We start from the raw sequence: 11,037 nt of genomic DNA, 5'->3' as shown, positions 1-11,037 counted from the left end.
TAGCTGCTGACCCTGCAGCTGGAGATTTAACTACTTTAGAAGCTCATAAAGTTGATTAAGCTTGAGAATTGTAAAATATTTGTATCTTTGTGTGGCCACCAAGTAATAACTCATGATACTGTCATTAATTTCTGGGACGAGTTGCTCAGACAGGTTGCTTGTTATGTAATTTCAGTTTGTGTAGACCATTAGCCTGAAAGTGTTATGAACTTATAGTTATGGAAAACTTTCCAGATACTTCAATTTGTAGTCCTTCTCTCATACACAAATATTTATTTCACTCTTTGCAGTCCAATGACATTCACTTATCCACTTGGTTTCATATCCATTACTGTACAATCAAATTTATATTTGTATTACTAATTTCTTGTTCCATAAGTACTTATCCTCAAAATCAGATTAATTTGTAAGCCTTAGGGTTCTGTTGGTGTCTTCTGTTATTTTTTCTTACAATTTAGTGTATTGTTTCCTAGCTATATTTCCAACTGTAAAATTTTCAGATGATTCATGTATCTTTTGACCTTGTTTTTATTATTTGACATTATAACAAAACCTGATCCATTTTCTTTTCTTTAAGGTACAACAGTAATGCTAATCCTAACTGTGACAGTTAAACCAAAGTATCTTTCTATTTCTCAGATCAGCGCTTTGACCAGCAATATGTTCCCTCTGGCATTTTCAATCCTTACATCAAAGATTGTTTCAGAATACTTAATCTAAGAGACAACAGAGAGATTCAACAGATTCAAATACTGCTATATCCCAAATTTCTGCATGTTGTGGACTGTAAGTTTTAACCAGCAATTTCTACGTTGTAAATAACTATTTATTATTTATGCAACTAAAATACTTGATCTGTGCACATCTGCAAATGCCTATAGTTGTAACAATGTAGGACAGCTACCAAGTACTTCTGGAATAAAAATACACCAATTCTGACATTTTTCACAACGTGATCAAAGTTGTAGTAGTTACTACAGAAAAGGTTTTAATGATTGGTCCGTTAGGAGGATATGGGCAAAACCAGTCCAAGATTTTCATAGCTTAGATATAAATTAATACTTATGACAGCTAAATTAATTCATTTGCTGCTGTTAATGGTTGTTTTGTGTTTGTGCAAAGTGTCATTCATATCTCTTTTAAGGACTGTTAGAAAAATAAAATGTTAATGTATTTTAATTATTTGTTTGGGATAATTATTATTCATCAATAAATAGTGATACATATTTATTTAGCTACTTTTCTTATATTCTTTGGAATGTGTTATTATATATATGTCATTTTTCTAAGGATACTACCAGGAAACAAATTGTTGCATTTCTTTTATTGGCATCACCACTGCAGGTACATCTGTATTTTGGCTGCCCAAAAGCAGTGTGTTATGCTGGATTTCCCAATGCTTCTTTCTAGAGCTTTTGACTTTACCACACAGGGGTTATGAAACCACTTCTTTGAGTGCAGGATGCAAAGGTCAAGGGGAAACACTTCTATTGTTCAACACAGATGTTGTTTTCACGACTATTTGAGTGCATCATCCACAGTAATACCAATAGCATTAGGAAATAGGTTTATTTGAACAAGACAGTAGATTCCAAAAGATGGTTTTGATTACCATCAGTACACTTTTAAAGAAATATCTACATATTATGAGGCCTCTTGTGCTTTTTTGGTGTATAAGAAACACAAATGGAAGTAAAGATCTCTTTTCTAACATCTAAGAAGGGAAATTGAACCGCCACCCGGTGCAGACAAGCAAGCCATCTGTTCCCTAGGCAGTGTTTCATAACAAAGAGGGTTTGGTACACTAGTTAAAGGATGTTGCTGATTTGAATTTTCAGTGATGTATCTGGTACCCTTTCCTGGATAGTAGAAACATTCCTAGTTAAATTAGCTCCGGGAGCAATGGATTCAGAATATCTGATGGCTTAGAAGTAATAATGTAGAAAACTATTTTTGTTCTCAACAGTAGCTAAGAAGAATAAAGACTAATTTCACCTGAAAAACTTCTGAGATATTTCACTTACCATGCATTTAGTGATAGCACTGAAAAAAAAGAAATCACTTTAGGAAAAGACAAAATATGCGAAGATTGTCCTTTCAGAGTTTATAGCAAGAGATTTATAAGGAATTTGTACATAAGACTGCAGTTCCATATTCACATGTTGAATGCTTGTTTTTAAAGTTGTATATTTACAATATATTTTACTTTAAATTACCTGCTACTGCAATGAAGGGAAATGTTCTCTATCCAAACACAAAATTTTTGTATGTATATTTTTGGATACATTTCATGTTTGATTCTTAACACTTTACAAGTATGGCAGTTTAGGAGGTTGAAAATATGTAGACCTTAAATTTTTATTGTTATATGAAATTTTTCTTTCAGGCTACCTCTTCAAGCACACTGTTCCGTTTGAAGGTCCCTGACGGAAAGTGTAGTCTGTGAGTAGTGCAGACTGGCTGTCCCTTTGCACAGCTGCTGAACCACAGAACATGGATGGGGGATAAAAGAAAAGAAAAAAAAAAATGTCTTTTTCCTAGCTACAGTAAATCTTTGCAAAGCTGTAGAATTGCACCACATTTTGGTATGACCATGCTATATGGGAAGACTATTTGTGTTTGTTCTTAACAATCCCAAGGGGTTTTTGGATTAACTATGATATATTCAGAGGATTTTCAACTTTTTCATAGGGGAAAAAAGTACTCTTTCATTGTGTATTGCCTTTCCATGGATGACAAGACATTATTTTCACTCTCTTCTGTATCTAAAGCAATTTATAGTACCTTCCATTGAGGACTGAAGGCTACTTTTTCTCAAGAAAATTCGAACATAATTCTAACTATATAAGTAATTATGTTCTAATTTATTCTGTATGGGATAAACAGGTGTTCAGACATCACATTTCTTGCAAAGTTTGAAGTGGGGAAAAAGGAAAATAAAAAGTTTATTGAAATTTTTTTTAGGATTCTCTTCCTTGTTTCTAAATATTAATCTATATTAAAATAAAGTCATTTTTTTAATCAATGTGAAGTATGTTTTTAGATATCAGACCAAAATATTCTCACATACTTTTAATGTTATAAAATCCATAAACTCAGAGAAAAAGAAAAAAAGCATAAGGTTTGAATTTTCTAATGTCATGTGCTATATTTAAAAATGTAAATATCAACAAGGTACAGAGAAATTAAATAAACTGCAGGTATACCTAGACTTGAATTAGGTTGATTACCTCACACTCCTTTCCTCAATTTGTCATAAACCACCTTCTTTCTAATCCTTTGTTTCTCTATATTTTTGATCGGTTCTAGCCTGATATTTTCACAGTCCATTTTAATACGTATTTTTTCCAGAAATTCTTCTGAAAGAAATGTGAACCAGTACTAACAAAATATAAGTTCAAGTTTCAATTCAATGCAATTTCAATAGATTCATGTACAAAACTGGATCGCATAAAAGAGTTTATTTGCCTCCCTCAAGTCCACTCTCCAGACATAAAAACTTAGCACAACCATTACACACACTGGTAATTTTTATTCTCAGTTTATTTGGTTTCTTCTTGTCTATTGTAATAAAACGTGGTATGTGGGAAAACAAAGTGTTCCAGATATTCTTTTGGCTTAAACTAAACTCTTGCTTTATCACACTGGGTACAAAACATTCACTTTGAACACTCTAGGTGGTTTTATTCACAATGGTGCCCTGTCTCATAAAATTAATTTCTCAGACATGTTCTATAGTAGACTAAGCAAATCCTTGATGGTTTCTGGAGGCTTTACAATAGCCTAGGAAATGTCACATTCTGCTGTGGTATGTTACACTTGTAATACTAGTGTCAGTAGTAATAGAACTATAGCTGTAGTCATTATAATCAAACTGTAAAAATAATGACACTGTGGAAATATATTTTCTTTCTCCCCAAGGATAGTTTCGGAGGGTTGTTCTACAAAGGGCTCTATGGACATATCTGAAATGACTGGTGAGATTCCTCCTATAAAATATTGTGACTGTCACAGCACAGAGCTGAAGAAGCTATATATAAAGTGTGCTTATCAAGGACTTTTGGAATAGGTTCCCTTAAGATATCTATAGTTTCTACAACAGGAGAAAAATTCAAACATAACATTATTTAAGGAAGCAGTCAAGAAAGGCGAAGTGCTGTAAGACAGAGCCTAGCAAAGCATGATTTTAATGCTTACACAGGCTGGAAATTAAAACATCAAAAAATCAAACTTCTCAAAACAGAGATTAAGTCCATTCTAGCATGTGGGTCAAATCAAGTAATTATCTGACATTTTAATTGTAACATTTGAAGCAGCCTCAGTACAGAACACTCATCTAGATAGTTTTGTGTGTTTTATTCCAAGCTTCATTTATGTAGTGCACAATCTTTAGTTTTCTCCTTCAAAAGATGGGATCAAACACATAAAGACAGGTAAATGATTTTGTGAAAGGCTATGAGATGAGGTTCACAAAGAGTCTTGGGCATGAAGATGATAGCTCTCATAATGATTAATTCTCTGCCCAGCTCTGCAAATTCTCAAAGCTGGTTATAGACACTTAGGTTTCCAACTGTCACAGAAATCTTACTTCCCCCGCCCTTCAACAAGAATGATGAAGGACACTTTCTTCTTCAGCCTTGCCTATTTGTGATTAACAGCTTTTTTAGATGTGCACTGGTATTATTTCAGACCAAAAAGAAACTCAAAGTTCATACTGCTGAGTAAAGGGTTATTGATTTAGCATAGTAAAGATAGTTTCTATCCTTTTTCATTGATGTCTCAGAAGCAAAGAGGTATGTGTTTTGCAGGAGCTATCTGGCATGGCATGACAGCATTTTTATTTAAACCAATGAATCTTAGTTGGCTTTAAATGAAATATAGAATTAGAGCTGCCCAACTCTGACAAAACAACTTCAAAAAATGACACCACTGTCAATGCTTAAATAACTTTACAACCAAAACTCTTATGCTTATAAACTCTTAGGCATGCAGGCAGTTCTGCAGCATTGTTGCTGATTTTTAAATGTGACTTTAATTCCTACCACACTGAAAACTCTGAAGCACCCCTTTTCATCTGGCTCGCAGACCTAGCTGAGGACTCAGTCGGGAAAGAAAATAAGGTCATAAAACAACACCGTTTACTTGTGAAGAGAAAAACAGACAATAATGCCTTTGACTTCCACCTCCTGAAGTGCTAAAAAGGGAAAGATCAAAAACAAAATAGAAGAATTAGAAAGAATAGAATTGAAAAAAATAACAAAAAGAAAAAAATATTATATACAAATTTAAGGCAAATGACCTATATGCCTAGTTTTTAAACTGAATATTTCTTCCCTCACTGAAACACACAGTTTGTTTGCCCTGGGAGAAAACTGTCTAATAAAGTATTAGATAGCAACCAGTAAAAATACCTTGTTATTAAGTATATAAAGCTATCATATCCCGGCATTTTTAAGAGTCCAGGCCCTAGAAATACAGTGATGACCTAGGAATCTTCCCGGCCATTTTGGAGTTTATATATGGTACAGAATACAAAATAAACAATAATGCTAAAACTCATTGGCAAAAGTACAATAAATTTCTCAAACTAAAGTTTTTCCCAACTATGTCATATGCAGTCTTGAACATTATCATTATACATTTAGGTCTCCATTTCCAAACCAAGTTTAATATAATATAAAAGCATTGATCTATTATGAATTATTATGGTAACATGTATTTTCCCCTAGCATTTCCAAGAATATTAAGAACAATTTATAAAAATACCTGAGACCTGGAAGACTGAAATCAGTTTGTTATGTTGTTATGTTTTTCAGTTTTCTTTGCATCATACTTTACATATAGATGACTTTCATTAAACAAGTAAGTTCTTTAAGAAGTCCGTTTCCTCAATGGGTAACTGGTAGCAGTTCAATGTATATTATCTGCTGGTAGAGAAAAGTAAGGAGATGCAAATGCTTTTCTCTGGGTTAATATATCATACCAGTAACCTATTAAAGAAGTTTGATCGTTATGTGACATGGTAACTATGCTTTTTTTGTAGCTAGAAGTGCTTAGTTGTGCATCTCTGTCATCACTCTCAGCATGTCATCCAAGCTAATGATGCAGCAAAGTGCTTTTGGTTTTTTTGATGCTACCGTGTGAAATTGCTTTTTAAAGTAAAAAAAGCAACTGAATATTTTAAGTGACACAGCCTATGCACCCTTGAAGACATGCAGGTTACCTCAAAATGGATTTACATAACATTTCTGTGTGATTAATACTGTGAAGCAATAACTTCCTCAAGTATATTTATTTGGCAGATTCATGAGGTTTTTAATGGATCTAGATTCAGTATTTCCATGAAGCAGTGACATTGGCTTTTATGTGAAAGACATGTTGCTAAGCTGTGCACTTTATACCAAGGGGCAGCCAGCACTGGAGTCACCAGCACTTATGTCAACAGCTACTGTGGATTAGAGAGCAACAGCACATGCATTCATGGGAGACTGAAATTAGCAACCTAATCATATTCACATATGAAGGCAGACAATTCAACTGTTACTTATATAAGGCTATATTCTGCCAGCTGACCATGAATAAGGAAGATCAGCATGAGTTTAACTGTTAAACTATTGCTTATTTTAACAATAATTTCTAACTGGAAACTATTACTTAGAATGAGAAATTAATAACAGTAAATCTTAAAGCTGTAGCCCCCTAAGCTAAACTGCCATTAATGAAAGAGTTAGTTATAAAATTGCTGAGAATCTGACCCTCCCAATATAAAATACATTTTAGACAAAACCTGTAAAAGTAGGAATTTGAGTGTATGTAGTGCATGTGTGGATCATATAAAAAAATAAGTAAATAAGAATAAAAAAGTCTGGTGTATGTTTACCAAAAACTGATCATGTTAAAAAGGAAGGTGACAATCAGACCCCACTGATGGTGTTAAAAAGGAAAATTACAATCAAGATTAAACAATAAACAGTGAATACTGAAGAGACTGTTGCAACAAATTAGAAGTAAAGCTGAAAGGTAATATAAAAGAACATGAAAATCATTAATGTTGGAGTAGACACCATGTAGAGGAAAAAGCAGTAGTGGGAAGCTGGTTTGGTACTGCCAAACTTCTACCAAGGCTGGAGAGGGTAGTCTTTCCATCAGATCCTGTGAGCAGCCTGCACTTGTTCCTGGAGTGGCAGTACTGGGTGCAGCGTGTGGGGACTCACAGCCTGGGGGTGGTGGGGGGTGATGTGACCCTGTCACTGGCATTCACATTACCAAGTTGTAGGGAACAGCACGGGTGCATATAAAGCTGGAGTAGCCCCATCTCCAACACAGATGTGTGGTAGTAGGGGACCCTCCAGTGCCAGGAGAGAGATATCCACTTGTAGCCCACGTATATTGTGAGAGTGTGTGTGGCCCCATAACTGTGAATGGATATTTGTATAGGTTTAGAATTTGCTGGGATTGTTTATAGAAGGCTGTTTAAATATCTGTAGGTGTTTATGAACATTTTGTAGGTGGCTAGTATTGTGGTATACCTGTTTTACTACTGATACTGATCCTTCTCATGTGGTTCATTGATTGCTGGTTAATTATAGATTGTTAATAATGTATAAAATGCTTTGATTTTTATTTGATTTAACTACCTAAACTGAGCAGTTTTTCTTTGGGACACAAATGAATAGGAAAGATAAGGCAAAAATAAGTGTCACCCCTCATAGGTGAAAGGAAATTAATGCAATTGAGAGTATAGTGTAACAGTTTATGTAATTGATTTACCACTGTAGTGCAAAGAACTGATAGAGACAAGTCATGCCCCCTGGTACTTCCTTTTATTTTTAGCAGAATCAACTCTAATAGCAGAAACTGGAAAAGAAGTTAAGGGCAAAAATCTTGAAAAGTACTGAGATCCCATTTGAAATTACCAAGATTTAACAGGACCCTGTAAGAAAAATGCACTTAGATTCATATAGCCCATATAATTGTTTTACTTATGCTCAATATATTCTTTTGTGTAAGAACTGCAGCCCAGCAACGTCTTAAAATACATGCATTTTCAGGATTTCACTTTTGAATGTGTTAACTTCACATCTGCTCTCAAGTTTAAAGACTACTGTAAAAACTTTGTGAATTTTCACAATTGTTCCTAGATATTTGAAAGTATTTCATCAAATGAGTGGCTGATAACTAAGGGACTTGACAACCCAGAGACTGTACAAAGGTTTTCTGCAGATCTTTAAATATGAGGTTTTGAATATCCACAACCCAAGATAAGTAGATTTTCTGGATATTACTATTCACTTAAATACCTACATAATCTCAATTTTTTAACAAGATCTTGATAACTAGAAATTTCCAGTGCTAGAATAGCAACATTTTCTAATAGGATGTTGCACCTACTAAAACAGTAACAAGTTAATAATTAATCTTTATCTCTCACTTTTGCCAGAGATTTCAGTTTTTATTGTTTTCCTACTTCTGACGTTTATGATGTTACTTTGTGAAAGAACTACTAATGTCCATGAAGCTGCAGAGGTAACAGCAAGCTCTTGTTCAGTCACTATCATGAATTCCTATGTATCACCTATATGATGTAGCATGAGGCAGTTTCTCTATGTAAAATTTTGTATTTTTTTACCTTAGGGGTCTTGAAAGCCCTCCTGCTGGGGCCTTGTGTGCCAGGGCTGGGGTCCCAGCTCAGCATCAGCATGGCCATGGGCAGTTCTGTCCTGCTGATTGCTGAGGCGAAAGAATCTCAGGTGCCCAAAGGAGCTGTGGCCAGGACTGACCCTGTACAGATGGGGCCAGCCCTACACACTGGCTGAGGCTGTGGGATCAGCCCTAGCTGGTAAGTTCTTGCCCTGCCACCCTCAGGAGCATCCCCAATGGCTCCTGGTATCCTCGCCCCCAGGGAGCCTCTAGCTCCAGCTGTGCACTGACTACTATTTACTATATCTTTTCCCATAAGTCCTCCTTTAAGTGGTGTTCTCAAGAAATATGTGGCAGAAATACATCATTCCACAGCTTCTGCTCACATTAACATTCATTTTGTAACATGGATCTGACCTTGTGAAATGTCCTTCAAAAGGTTAATATGAATCTCCAAAGCCTCTTTGGGTTTAAGTCCAAAACCTGGGATTATCCCTGTTTAAATCAAGGCTATGGATTAATGAACATAATTTAAAGTTATTTGTTTAATTGCAACATTCTGGCATCTGTTGTGTTTTAATTTAAGTTTATGATTTTATAAAAACCCAACTTGTTTTCAGTTGGCATATTTAAACTTAAAGTAAAAATATACTTTTTGCATCATGACTACATCATTGAAAACTACTTTATTTATTCTCCTTTTGCATAGGTAGTATGGTACATTTAGGTTTTCTTTTCTTTCACTTTTTTGTTATTTTGTTTTGTTTCTGTTTGAACAGCTTGCATGATCTTTCCAGCATTGTGTTCATTCATTTGGTATGCTGATCTTTTTAATACAACAAAACTACCATTTTCAAATTTCTGGTCACTCAGGAAGAGTTTCATTGCAAATGAAATTTACTGTACTGAACAAATTAGATACTTTCTTGGAATTTTGAATTCCCATTCTGAAATGTGAGGGGATAGGATGTGGAAGTGGGACACATTTTATCCTCACTGACATTGTAAAAGATATGCGAAAAATAAATCAAAGGGCGAAGAGGAAACAATGGATCAAAAAATTAATACATTTTACATAATTAACTGAAAACCAAATCAGATTATTAAAGAAAAAGTGGGGGGAATTATAAAACCATGATAGATTTGATTTTTATCTGCCATTTACTCATAAAACTCTAAAATAGTAATAATAAATAATAACATAACTAAGAGTACATGTTTCTGTTAAGTATTTCCAGAGGAATGGTCTCCAGATGAAGAGAAACTAAGTAGATTAGAGCTCTTTACCTTGTGAAAAGGATAAAGACCATATATAGCAGAAGTGCATGCAACTGTGAACAGAAAAGGAGGTAAATAAAAAATATTTATCAAGAGCTAATTAAAGAACATGTCTGTTCTGTAAAATCAGTAGATATTAGGTTAGAATTTTATTTTTTTAAAAAAAGAAAATAAATATTCTTAACTGGGAATTGTTTGGTATAGATAATTTTTAACAATCTCGGAGAATAAGTAATTTAGGAACTGTGAAACACAATAGTCTGATGAACCCTTCAGCTCAGGAAATCTCTAGGCCACTGGCTACTGTACTCTGGGATGTTATATTTGGGAAAAGTATAATCCTATTCATGCTCTTTTTTTTTAATTATTATTCCTCTTCCTCTAATTTTTTCTTATTATTCTCTTCCTCTAAGATTTTCTTATTGGCTGCTGTCAAGAGACACTGGGTTAAATGGTCTTTTGAGTAGTATCTGTAGAAACACTAAACTGAGGGTGAGTTTGAGTCTGCAACCTTGGTGTGATTTTTTTCCCTGATTCTAGAGCCCATGCTGAACTTTTGTTAACAATTTAAAATATTACCTAAACAAAGTCAGGTATCTTAATAATTTGACTAGCAATCAGTACTTTTCAGCTCAGATAATATGCAGATACTCAATGAGAAAGGAAATGATAAAGATCATCCTCCAGAATTCAGTGACAAATAACCAGGATATGCTCAAATCCTTCACACAGTGGGAATGCACAGTGGAGCTACTTCCTCATGGGGAAATAATAGCCTGTGGTATATTGGTTAGAAAGCAGACAGAATCTTGCCAGGATTCCATTTGTAAGAAAAAAACTAAATGTGGCAAACCTTACAAGAACTCAGAGGGCTGATAATGTTTGGTATTTACCCCAAGCCTACAGAAAGGCCACCAAGTCTCAAAAAGGGACTGGATTTAAGTTGTAGCTTTCTATTTATGATTTTCTCTTTAATAACTGAAGCAATACTCTTATATTCATACAGGTTTTTTGGTGTTCTGCACACACAAGGGGGAGATACATTTAGGTAGTTAGCTGCCTAAAAATTACAGATTGTGAAGACTGTGGCTGTTAAACACATTTTTCAATCTAGCCATA

At 34.5% G+C, this 11,037-nt stretch overlaps 1 long non-coding RNA gene across 2 annotated transcripts; it reads right to left on the bottom strand.

Moving 5' to 3' along the window:
* Positions 1 to 3,122: 3,122 nt before the first annotated feature.
* LOC114014804 (uncharacterized) lies at positions 3,123 to 8,813 on the bottom strand. Of its 2 annotated transcripts, none has more exons than XR_003558438.2 (3): positions 8,630 to 8,813; positions 5,767 to 5,927; positions 3,123 to 5,194 (listed from the first exon to the last, which is right to left on the bottom strand). It is a non-coding gene; the product is annotated as an uncharacterized LOC114014804 (long non-coding RNA). The 2 variants fall into 2 exon arrangements; XR_003558437.2 differs by having other exon boundaries at positions 5,767 to 5,924.
* Between the last annotated feature and the right edge of the window lie 2,224 nt (positions 8,814 to 11,037).

This window comes from Falco cherrug, chromosome 1, assembly GCF_023634085.1.
Source record: "Falco cherrug isolate bFalChe1 chromosome 1, bFalChe1.pri, whole genome shotgun sequence".
Classification (NCBI taxonomy): domain Eukaryota; kingdom Metazoa; phylum Chordata; class Aves; order Falconiformes; family Falconidae; genus Falco; species Falco cherrug.
Note: the sequence above shows the minus strand (reverse complement) of the source record. Positions and strands in the feature narration are given on the sequence as shown.